At 45.9% G+C, this 11,161-nt stretch overlaps 1 protein-coding gene and 1 non-coding gene across 2 annotated transcripts in view; both read left to right on the top strand.

The window, feature by feature from the left end:
* The first annotated feature begins 3,265 nt into the window (after positions 1 to 3,265).
* Positions 3,266 to 11,161, top strand: part of LOC129714463 (protein lyl-1-like) — a 28,619-nt gene continuing 20,723 nt past the window's right edge. Inside the window, exon 1 of the mRNA XM_055664068.1 lies at positions 3,266 to 3,459. The gene's annotated coding sequence lies outside the window, so the exon portion shown is untranslated. The remainder of the gene's footprint in view (positions 3,460 to 11,161) is intronic.
* Positions 8,911 to 8,982, top strand: trnaw-cca (transfer RNA tryptophan (anticodon CCA)). The gene has a single exon. It is a non-coding gene; the product is annotated as a tRNA-Trp (tRNA).

Raw genomic sequence — 11,161 nt, 5'->3', positions numbered from 1 at the left:
ACTGGACTGGACTGGAATGGTCTGCACTGGACTGGACTGGTCTGGACTGGACTGGACTAGACTAGACTAGGCTACACGAAGGTAGACTAAACTAAATTAAACCAAACCAAACCAAGACAGAATGGAGCGACTCGGCTTGTATTCACTGGAATTTAGAAAGATGAGAGGGTATCTTATAGAAACATGTAAAATTTTTAAGGGATTGGACACACTAGATGCAGGAAACATGTTCCCGATGTTGGGGGAGTCCAGAACCAGGGGCCACAGTTTAAGAATATGGGGTAGGCCATTTAGAACTGAGATGAGGAAAAACCTTTTCACCCACAGAGTTGTGTATTTGTAGAATTCTCTGCCTCAGAGGGCAGTGGAGGCGAATTCATTGAATGCTTTCAAAAGAGAGTTATATAGAGCTCTTAGAGCTAGTGGAATCAAGGGATGTGGGGAGAAGGCACGAACGGGGTACTGATTGGGGATGATCAGAAATGATCATATTTAATGGCAGCGCTGGCTCGAAGGACCGAATGGCCTACTCCTGCACCTATTTCCATATATCTATGTATCTTTGTAAACTAAACTAAACTAAACTAAACTAAACTAAACTAAACTAAACTAAACTAAACTAAACCAACCTAAACTTAACTAATCTAAACTAAACTAAACTAAACTAAACTAAACTAAACTAAACTAAACTAAACCCATGCAGCACAGGGAGAACATGCAAACTCCACACAGACAGCACCTGAGGTTGAGTCAGCAGCTCTACCCGCTGCAGTATATATTTACACTCAGTTACCAACAGCAGGGACAGGAACAGCGTGTCCCGAGGGACCGTACTGATATTTGATTCAAAAATGTCTAAGGCAAATACTGACTCAGAACAAATTCTAAACTCCTTCAAAGCCCTGTTACTACAAACTTCTGTCTAACTTACTGTAAACAGCTCGAAACAATGGAGTGATACAACATTTCTTCATGCAGGATGTGTTCATGAATTGAACTCAGACAGTAAACCTTTGGTTCAATAAATTAAACTAAATCATGAAAATGTATACAAAATTGGAGAACTCTGGGCCAAGCTGAGGCAAATGGGACTAGCCCATTATGCCAACTCAGATAGCATGGGCAAGGTGGGCCGAGGGGCCTGTTTCCGTGCTGTAGAGTTCTAATTCATCAAGATAGAGATAGAGATAGATTCTTGATTAGTACGGGTGTCAGAGGTTATGGGGAGAAGGCAGGAGAATGGGGTTAGGAGGGAAAGAGAGATCAGCCATGATTGAATGGCGGAGTAGACTTGATGGGCCGAATGGCCTAATTCTACTATTCCTTATGACTTCCGTCTCTAAAAAATCTGGAAGTTTGTAAAATAAAACAGGAAAGTATGTTCACAGTCAGGAGGTCATGCACCATCTGGGCAAAAAGAGCAGAATTAATGTCAGCACCTGTTTTATTTCAGAAAAGTACAACATATGATGAGCGTTTGACAGCACTGGGCTTGTGCTCATTGGAGTTTAGAAGGATGAGGGGTCATGTCATTAAAACTTACGAAGAGTGAAAGACCTGGATAGAGTGGATGTGGAGAGGATGTTTCCACTAGTGGGAGAGTCTAGGACCAGAGGTCATAGGCTCAGAATTAAAGGGCGTTTCTTAAGCAAGGAGATGAGGAGGAATTTCTTTAGTCAGAGGGTGGTGATTCTATGGAATTCATTGCCACAGAAGGCTGTGGAGGCTGTCCATTGATATTTTTAAGGCAGAGATAGATAGATTCTTGATATGGGAAAGATAGATCAGCCTTGATTAAATGATGTAATAGACTTGATGGGCCGAATGGCCTAAATCTGCGCCTAGTACGAATGAACTTGAATTGATGCCAATCTATTTTTTGCCTTTTCTCTGGAAATAAAATCTTTCACCGAACCATCACTTGGCTGGCTTTGTCCCCCCCCCCCCCCCCACCCCCACCCCCTCTCTTTCAGCTTTGTCCCACCTACTCTCATCATCAGTCTGAAGGTTCAATAGACAATAGATAGATGCAGGCCATTTGGCACTTCAAGCCAGCACCTCCATTCAATGTGATCATGGCTGATCATCCCCAATCAGTACCCCGTTCCTGCCTTCTCCCCATATCCCCTGACTCTGCTATTTTTAAAAAGCCCTATCTAGTTCTCTCTTGAAAGCATCCATGGAACCGGCCTCCACCGCCCTCTGAGGCAGAGAATTTCACAGACTCACCACTCTCTGTGAGAAAAAGTGTTTCCTCGCCTCCGTTCTAAATGGCTCACTCCTTATTCTTAAACTGTGTGGCCCCTGGTTCTGGACTCCCCCAACATCGGGAACATGTGTCCTGCCTCTAGCATGCCCAAGCCCTTAACAATCTTATATGTTTCCCAACCTGAACCAACGCCTATCCACGTCCTCCAGAGATGTGTAGGAAGGAACTGCAGATGCTGGTTTATACCGAAGGTACACACAAAATGCTGGAGTAACTCAGCGGGACAGGCAGCATCTTTGGAGAGATGGAATGGGTGATGTTTGGGGTTGAGGGACTTCATCAGACTGAAAGTCTTTTCCAGAGATGCTGCCTGACCTGCTGAGTTATGCCCCTGTCCCACTTAGGAAACCTGAACGGAAACCTCTGGAGACTTAGCGCCACACCCAAGGTTTCCGTGCGGTTCCCGGAGGTTTTTGTCAGTCTCCCTACCTGCTTCCACTACCTGCAACCTCCGGCAACCACCTGCAACCTCCGGGAACCGCACGGAAACCTTGTGTGGGGCGCAAAGTCTCCAAAGGTTTCCGTACAGGTTTCCTAAGTGGGACAGGGTCCTTACTCCAACACCTTGTGTCTATCCTCAGTTCCAGTTAATCTGACCACTGCCTGGTCTGCTTTGTGTTTTCACCCTATTTCTGTGTTAAATTCAGTCAATTATACAATTTGAAATTATCCCTTTTCCTTGGAAATTAAAATCGCTGCAATTGATGGGGAATTGCATTTGGAAATTAATGTGAAATCTGGGGAAGTTCGTGTGGAGAAATGGCCTTTCTCTTTTCACTTTCCATGGTGATTACGAAACAATAAAAGTCTATAAATATTGGAACATGGAAACGCAGGCCAAACAATGTCTCATGGACCCAAAGGGTTTTTTTTTTCAACCAGAGACAGAGAAAAGCTTTGGGCGGCGAAGTTATTCCTATGAAATCGCTTCCTCAACTGTTTCAATGGAAGGGCCAATAGGGAAGATTGGCCGGGTCTCGGTTGTGGCTTCTTCCTTATCAGGGCTTGGCACGTTTGTTTGAGCGCTTATCCGTGCCTGCACCTTGCAAAGCTGCATCCTTCCCCGGCTTAAAAAGGAAATCTGCATCAACAAGGCACTCGGGGAAAAAAAAAACTTTTTAAAGAGCCAAACGTCGACGAATGGAGGTGACAGAAAATGGCTCCGTTCAGATGTCTGCGGCGCTCAGCGGGTAAGGCCAGCGTTACCTTTCATACCAGCACTGATGGGGGAATGTGGTGGGACTCAGCCACAGTTTACATAGAGAGGCAGTCTCCAACCCACCAGACTGGGTGAAAACTGTAAGGGCGATTTTTCAAGTGACCAAAAAAAGAAAATAGATCTTTAGTTGTGTATAAATCACAGCAAAATATCCAGTTAAAAACGAGAACAAAAAATGGGTTGAAAATACTGTTAAAATTCAGCATTTTGAGTCTATCTTCGTTCCATTCTGAAGGGCGAAAATTTACCAAGGAAAAGGATTAAAGTGAAACAAGTCATGGGTGTGTGTTAAATCATTATTTGTTTTTGAAAATTACTGTTGTGAGTTTTGGGGTGATATTGGAAACTATCTATAATGTCAATAACCGCTGCCGCTAATAAACAAATATGTGTGGGATTTGTTTAATTTACAATTTCTTCAGCATTTTAGTTTTGTGTTCTGAGCTAAATGTTAGCTATTGTTTAGCTGGCTTTATGTTGGTGTTCGTTATAAGCAGAAACACAGCCACGCGTGACGGTGTGTTATTTTAAGCAGGGTGAATTTGTTTTCTTCAGAACAAAATCGGTTAGAATCGGAATCGCCGGTTAGTTTCAGCGGTTGCGAGTCTGAATTGTATGCAATCCTATTAAGGCTCGAATAAACTAAATTGGATCAATTTCACAGATTTATCCACACAGTCGGAGGTCGTCATTTACCAGATCCGCCTGCTAAGCGATTCTATAGCGATTATAATAACATTAAGAACGGAATTATGGAAATTATTTAAACAGCGTGAAGAAATGGGAGAGCAATTCTGTTTTCGGATTTATCACGTTTGTTTGGACAGCGATTAATTATTTTTTCTTAAATAAAGCTGCCGATGAAATCCCCCGTTAAATAATTGATATTTTGATTATTACAGGTGTCAGGGGTTGTGGGGAGAAGGCAGGAGAATGGGGTTGAGAGGGAAAGATAGATCGGCCAAGATTGAATGGTGGGGTAGACTCAATGGGCAGATTAGCCCAATTCTGCTCCTCGAATTTCTGAGCTGATGAACATATAATTTTAAAGTTTCCAAACTCTGGGGAAGGGGATCACCACACATTCAGCGGGTCTGTGTAAACACAAGTTGTAGGAATTGTAGTAAAACATGCACAGAGTGGCTGTTACTAAAGATGAATTGGAAAACTATGAACGGGATGCAACGGTGACACTTTGCACAGAGTCCTGGAGGGAGCTGGGGCTCCAGAGGAGCTGGTATCATTCTGGTTGGAAAAGGGTTAAATGTGCGGCTCCCAAGCCGGGTGCCGAGATGGGGGTTTCCCGCTGAGTTACTCCAGCATTGAGTGTCTATTTTCGGTGTAAACCGGCATCTGCAGTTCCTTCCAGCACACGCTGGTTATTGCTCCTATTAATCGAAAAGCAGAAACGCGGGGGTAAAAACTGAAACGGCTTTCAGAACATAGAACAGTCCAGCAGAGGAACTGGCCGTTCGGCCCACAATGTCTGTGCCGACCACGATGGAAAAACCAACTCTCCTCTCTCTGCCTGCACACGATCCATATCCCTCCATTCCCTGCATACCCGTGTATCTACCCTAAAGCCTCTTAAACACCACTATTGCATGTGCCTCCACCACCACCCCGGCAGCATGTTCGAGGCGCCCACCAGTGTAGAAAAACTTGCCCGCACATCTCCTTTAAGCTTTACCCCCACCCTTCTCCCCCACCCGCTTTAAACCTCTGAAGAAGGGTGTCGACCCGAAACGTTGCCTATTTCCTTCGCTCCATAAATGCTGCCTCACCCGCTGAGTTTCTCCAGCACTTTTGTCTACCCTCTCATATTTGACGTTCTCAGCTTGGAAAAGGTTCATACGATATATGAACAGGAGTAGAATTAGGGTCATTCGGCCCATCAAGTCTACTCCGCCATTCAATCATGGCTGATCTATCTTGCCCTCTCAAACCCATTCTCCTGCCTTCTCCCCATAACCCCTGACACCCGCACTATTCAAGAATCTCTCTATCTCTATCTCTATCTATCCATCAATCTATCTATCGCTGCCTTAAATATATCCATTGACTTGGCCTCCACAGCATCTGTGGCAAACAAATCCACAGATTCACCACCCTCTGACTAAATAATTTCCTCCTCATCTCCTTCCTAACGGCATATAACCATATACCAATTACAGCATGGAAACAGGCCTTGGTCCTTCAAGTCCGTGCCGAATGCTTATTTTGCACCCTTCGCTCCATAGATGCTGCTGCACCCGCTGAGTTCCTCCAGCTTTTTTGTGTACCTTCGATTTTCCAGCATCTGCAGTTCCTTCTTAAACACGTATTTTCCCCCTGTCTGTCTGCCTATCTGCCTGTCTACCGTATGAACGCCTCTCACAATTGTATATATTTTTATTAGGTTTCCCGTCCATCTCCGACGTTTCAGACCAAAATTTAATTTTAAGAGCCGCATTTTACCGAACAAATAATAAACAGCAAGTAAATTTCAACTTGTTGACCTAATGATTAGTTAAAGTCAAACAAAATGAAAGCTGCAGTATTTAGTCTGAATATTGTTATACTACATATGTAATGGTGCTATTGTATGGAATATTTAAAAATGCATGGCCTTGGTCAATATGCACAGAAACAGGCCTTTCCAACCGGCCCGTTCATGCCAACCAACATGCCCCATCTACACTAGTCCCACTTGCCCATGTTTGGCCCTTATCCCTCTAAACCTTTCCTAATAGAGAGATATAACATTTTAATTTAGTTCCATGAATAAAATCATGAGAGGAATAGATCGGGTAAACACACACGGATTAATCTCTTGTTCGGAGTAGGGGAATCGAGGACCAGAGGACATAGGTTGAAGGTGAGGGGGGAAAGGTTGAACAGGAACCAGAGGGGTAACTTGTTTTACACGGAGGCTGGTGGGTGTATGGAACAAGCTGCCAGAGGAGGTAGTTGAGGCAGGGACTATTGCAATGTTTAAGAAACAATTCAACGGGTACATGGATAGGACAGGTTTGGAGGTGTCGGGCCAAACGCAGGCAGGTGGGACTAGTGTAGGTGGGACATGTTGGCTGGTGTGGGCACGTTGGGCCGAGGGACCTGTTTCCACACTGTATCACTCCGTAGCATTCATCAGCTCACTCAGACGTAATATAAAAGCAGGCAGACATGATAGGAATGGAGCCGTCAAGGTCGATCCAGGTTTGGATTGGGAGTTGCAGCCCTAGAGCATGGTCATGGGTCCCTTCAGCCCACTGAGTCCCTGCCGTTCATCAACCACCCAGCACCACCCTCTGACAAAATACATTTCTTCTCGCCTCCTTTCAGAAAGTATTATATTTTATTTCTGAGCCCATGGCCTCTGGTCCTAGACTCTCCCACTAGTGGAAACATCATCTGCCTGACAGAGACAGAGACAGAGACCTGGGTTTGATTCTGATTCTGGGTGCTGTCTGTACGGAGTTTGTACATACTCCTCCCCGCGACCGTGCGGGTTTTCTCTCCAGGTGCTTCAGTTTCCTCCCACACTCTAAAGACCTACAGGTTTGTCGGCTGGGTATATTGGCTGGGTATAATTCTAAATTGTCCCTAGTGTGTGTAGGGCAATGTTAATGTGCAGGGATCGGTGGGCCGAAGGGCCTGTAATCTCTAAACTAAACCTCTTTCTTTGTGTATCACGGGGTGCTGGGTGGAGGTGGGATTCCACCGGTAGTCGGAGGGAATAAGGGACATACATGGACTGCACCATTATTCATTCATCATAAAGTGTGATCCAGAGGGTTTGAGAAATACAGACACACACACAGACGCAGACACGTGTAGACAGACGGACAGACGCACGCAGACAGACGGACAGACGCACGCAGACAGACACGCACGCAGCCAGACACACACGCTGCCAGACACACACGCTGCCAGACACACACGCAGCCAGACACACACGCAGCCAGACACACACGCAGCCAGACACACACGCAGCCAGACACACACGCAGCCAGACACACACGCAGCCAGACACACACGCAGCCAGACACACACGCAGCCAGACAGACGCACGCACGCAGACAGACAGACGCACGCATGCACGCAGACAGACAGACACCCACACAGACACCCACACAGACACCCACACAGACACCCACACAGACACCCACACAGACACCCACACAGACACCCACACAGACACCCACACAGACACCCACACAGACACCCACACAGACACAGGAACGTTGGGCAGCGCAGACACAGACAAGGCGCTTCCATTCACCGCATAAGCACAAGAGACCACTCGGGAGAAACACCAGTTTACCAGCAAACACTTCACCCTTTATCGAAAGTGTAGAAAAAGAAAGACCCGTAGCTGGTGGAAATCTAAAATTAAACCAAAAAAGCCCCACCACCTCACTCAGCCAGCCAGTCACCACTTGTGAAATGAGACATCGAGTTAACTTCTCAATCGGATCAGATCAGGAATCAATTTAGACAAAATTACTGGAGAAACTCAGCGGGTGCAGCAGCATCTACGGAGCGAAGGAGATAGGCAACGTTTCGGCACGAAACGTTGCCTATTTCCTTCGCTCCGTAGATGCTGCTGCACCCGCTGAGTTTCTCCAGCAATTTTGTCGACCTTCGATTTTCCAGCATCTGCAGTTCCTTCTTGAACATTTTATCAGGAATCAATTTGTTGGCCAAGTATGTACATATACAAGGAATTTGACTCGGCGCCTTGCTCGCAAATGGTAAAAGTACGATATACAGCAGACAATAATACAAACATTATAATTAAAAAATGTCAAAAATTAAGTGCAAGAGTAAAAAGGGGCAGCTCATGTTCGGCACATGTAAATATCTAATGGCCCTGTCTCACGGTGCGAATCCACACGCCAGTGATCCCGAGTTTAAAACAAATCAAGAAAGGGCAGATGCTGGTTGACAATAAGTGAACACACAGTGCTGGAGTAACACAAAGACGCAGCAGAAATTTGGAAATGGATTGAATCTGAATCTGAATCTGACACCCATTCCTTCTCTCCAGAGATGCTGTCTGTCCCGCTGAGTAAAGAGTGCCCACGGTAGACACACGAGTCGTTACGGTAAACTACATTATTACAACGGGTTTAAATTTTTTTTACTTCAAGAGTAAATTTGACTCGTGGAAATCTTTCACCGTGTTGAAAGATTTTCACGAGTTAACAAGTTTCCCGAGTACCTGCCGTGAGCGTTACGAGTTCCGACGTTCCCGCTAGTTAATTCTACGTTTACGACTATGTTTACGACAGATAGCACAATGGGCTAAGAGTTCGGCTGGCGACCGGAAGGTAGCCGGTTCGAATCCCGCTTGGAGTGCATACTGTCGTTGTGTCCTTGGGGCAAGACACTTCACCCACCTTTGCCTGTGTGTAATGTAATGTAATTATAGCCAGCGGACCTCGTGGCGCAACGGTAGCGCGTCTGACTCCAGATCAGAAGGTTGCGTGTTCGAATCACGTCGGGGTCACAAATGTGATGATGGATTTTAATGCATTTCGTTGTCTCTGTACTGTACACTGACAATGACAATTAAAATTGAAAAAATTGAATCTGTATGTGATTACCACGAGTTTGATTTTGTTTAAACTCGGGATCACTCGTAGTGCGGCTGTTATGCCGAGCTACCGCTCGTTGGAAGAAGCTGTTTTTCAGTCTTGACGGGGCGTTTTCTGACTGAGATTCTCAATGTCTGACGTTCTCAGATGTTCGAAGGAAGGGACATTGACCCAAAACGTAGCTCTCTTTCTCTCCCTGACCCGCAGAGTGTTTAGTTTAGCGATACAGCACATAAACAGGCCCTTCGGCCCACCGAGTCCGCGCCGACCAGCGACCCCCGCACACTAACACTATCCTACACACACTAGGGACAATTTACACTTATACCAAGTACCCAAACCCAAGCCAATTAACCTGCAAACCTGTACGTCTTTGGAATGTTCGTCTATGTACTTACTCATGGCTTTCTTAAAATTTAGAAGATTTCTTTAGATTGTAGTTTTAGAGATACAGTTTTAGAGAAACGTGCCATTTGGCCCATCGAGATCTCGCCGGCCAGTGATCTCCGCACGCTTGCACTATCCTACACTCTAGGGGCAATTTACAATTTTGTACCGAAGCATATTAACCTACAAATCCGCACGTCTTTGGAGTGTGGGAGGAAACCGGAGCACCCAGAGAAAACCCACGTGGTCACAGGGAGAACAGCCAAATTCAGTGCAGACAGCATAGAAACATAGAAAAGTAGAAAATAGGTGCAGGAGGAGGCCGTTCGGCCCTTCGAGCCAGCACCGCCATTCATTGTGATCATGGCTGATCGTCCCCTATCAATAACCCGTGCCTGCCTTCTCCCCATATCCCTAGACTCCACTAGCCCCTAGAGTTCTATCTAACTCTCTCTTAAATCCATCCAGTGACTTGGCCTCCACTGCCCTCTGTGGCAGGGAATTCCATTAATTCACAACTCTCTGGGCGAAAAGGTTTTTTCTCACCTCAGTCTTAAATGACCTTCCCTTTATTCTAAGACTGTGGGCCCTGTTTCTGGACTCACCCAACATTGGGAACATTTTTCCTGCATCTAGCTTGCCCAGTCCTTTTATAATTATATATATTTCTATAAAGATCCCCCTCATCCTTCTAATGAATACAAGCCTAGTCTTTTCAATCTTTCCTCATATGACATCCCAGGGATCAATCTCGTGAACCTACGCTGCACTGCCTCAATCACAAGGATGTCCTTCCTCAAATTAGGAGACCAAAACTGTACACAATACTCCAGATGTGGACTCACCAGAGACCTATACAACTGCAGAAGCACCCGTAGTCAGGATTGAATCCGGGTCTCTGTCGCAGTGAGGCAGCAACTCTACCGTGCTGACCGAGATGTGAACACTCTTCCTTAAACGCGGTCCTGCAGAAACACCAGCCCCGTGGCGGGGGCCGTTTCCCAACACAAGGTGGTGTAGCGGTAGAGTTGCTGCCTCACAGCGCCAGAGACCCGGCTTTGATCCTGACTGCGGGTGCTGTCTGTACGGGGTTTGTATGTTCTCTCTATGAACACGCGAGTTTTCTCCGGGTAAAACATAGACATAGAAACATAGAAACGGATGCAGGAGTAGGCCATTCGGCCCTTTGAACCAGCACCACCTTTCAATATGATCATGGCTGATCATCCAAAATCAGTATCCCGTTCCTGCTTCCTCCCCAACATATCCCTTGATTCCATTAGCCTTAAGAGCTAAATCTAACTCTCTCTTGAAAACATCCAGTGAATTGGCCACCACTTCCTTCTGTGGCAGAAATTTCCACAGATTCACAACTCTCTGGGTGAAAAGGTTTCCTCCCACACTCCAAATGCAGGCAGGTAGGGAGGTTAAATGCCTTCAGTAAATTGTGTAGGAAAGAACTAGTGTTTGTTGGAGCAGACCCAGTGGGCCGAAGGGCCTGTTTCCACGCTGTATCTCTAAACTAACACTAAAGGTCCAGTGTTGTTCCCTCCTCTCAGTGGACTATGCATGTACTGTGTTGAGAATCCCTCTTCGATACATTCTCGGATAAGTAACGCATGCTGCCATTCACAGCCTCTGGCACTAATTCGTGGGATAGTCAGGAGCATTGGGAACTGTGGAAGAACTAAAAATCAGTCTGAA

The sequence above is a fragment of the Leucoraja erinacea genome, chromosome 39 (genome assembly GCF_028641065.1).
Source record: "Leucoraja erinacea ecotype New England chromosome 39, Leri_hhj_1, whole genome shotgun sequence".
NCBI lineage: Eukaryota > Metazoa > Chordata > Chondrichthyes > Rajiformes > Rajidae > Leucoraja > Leucoraja erinaceus.
This window is presented reverse-complemented; position numbering and strand designations above follow the sequence as displayed.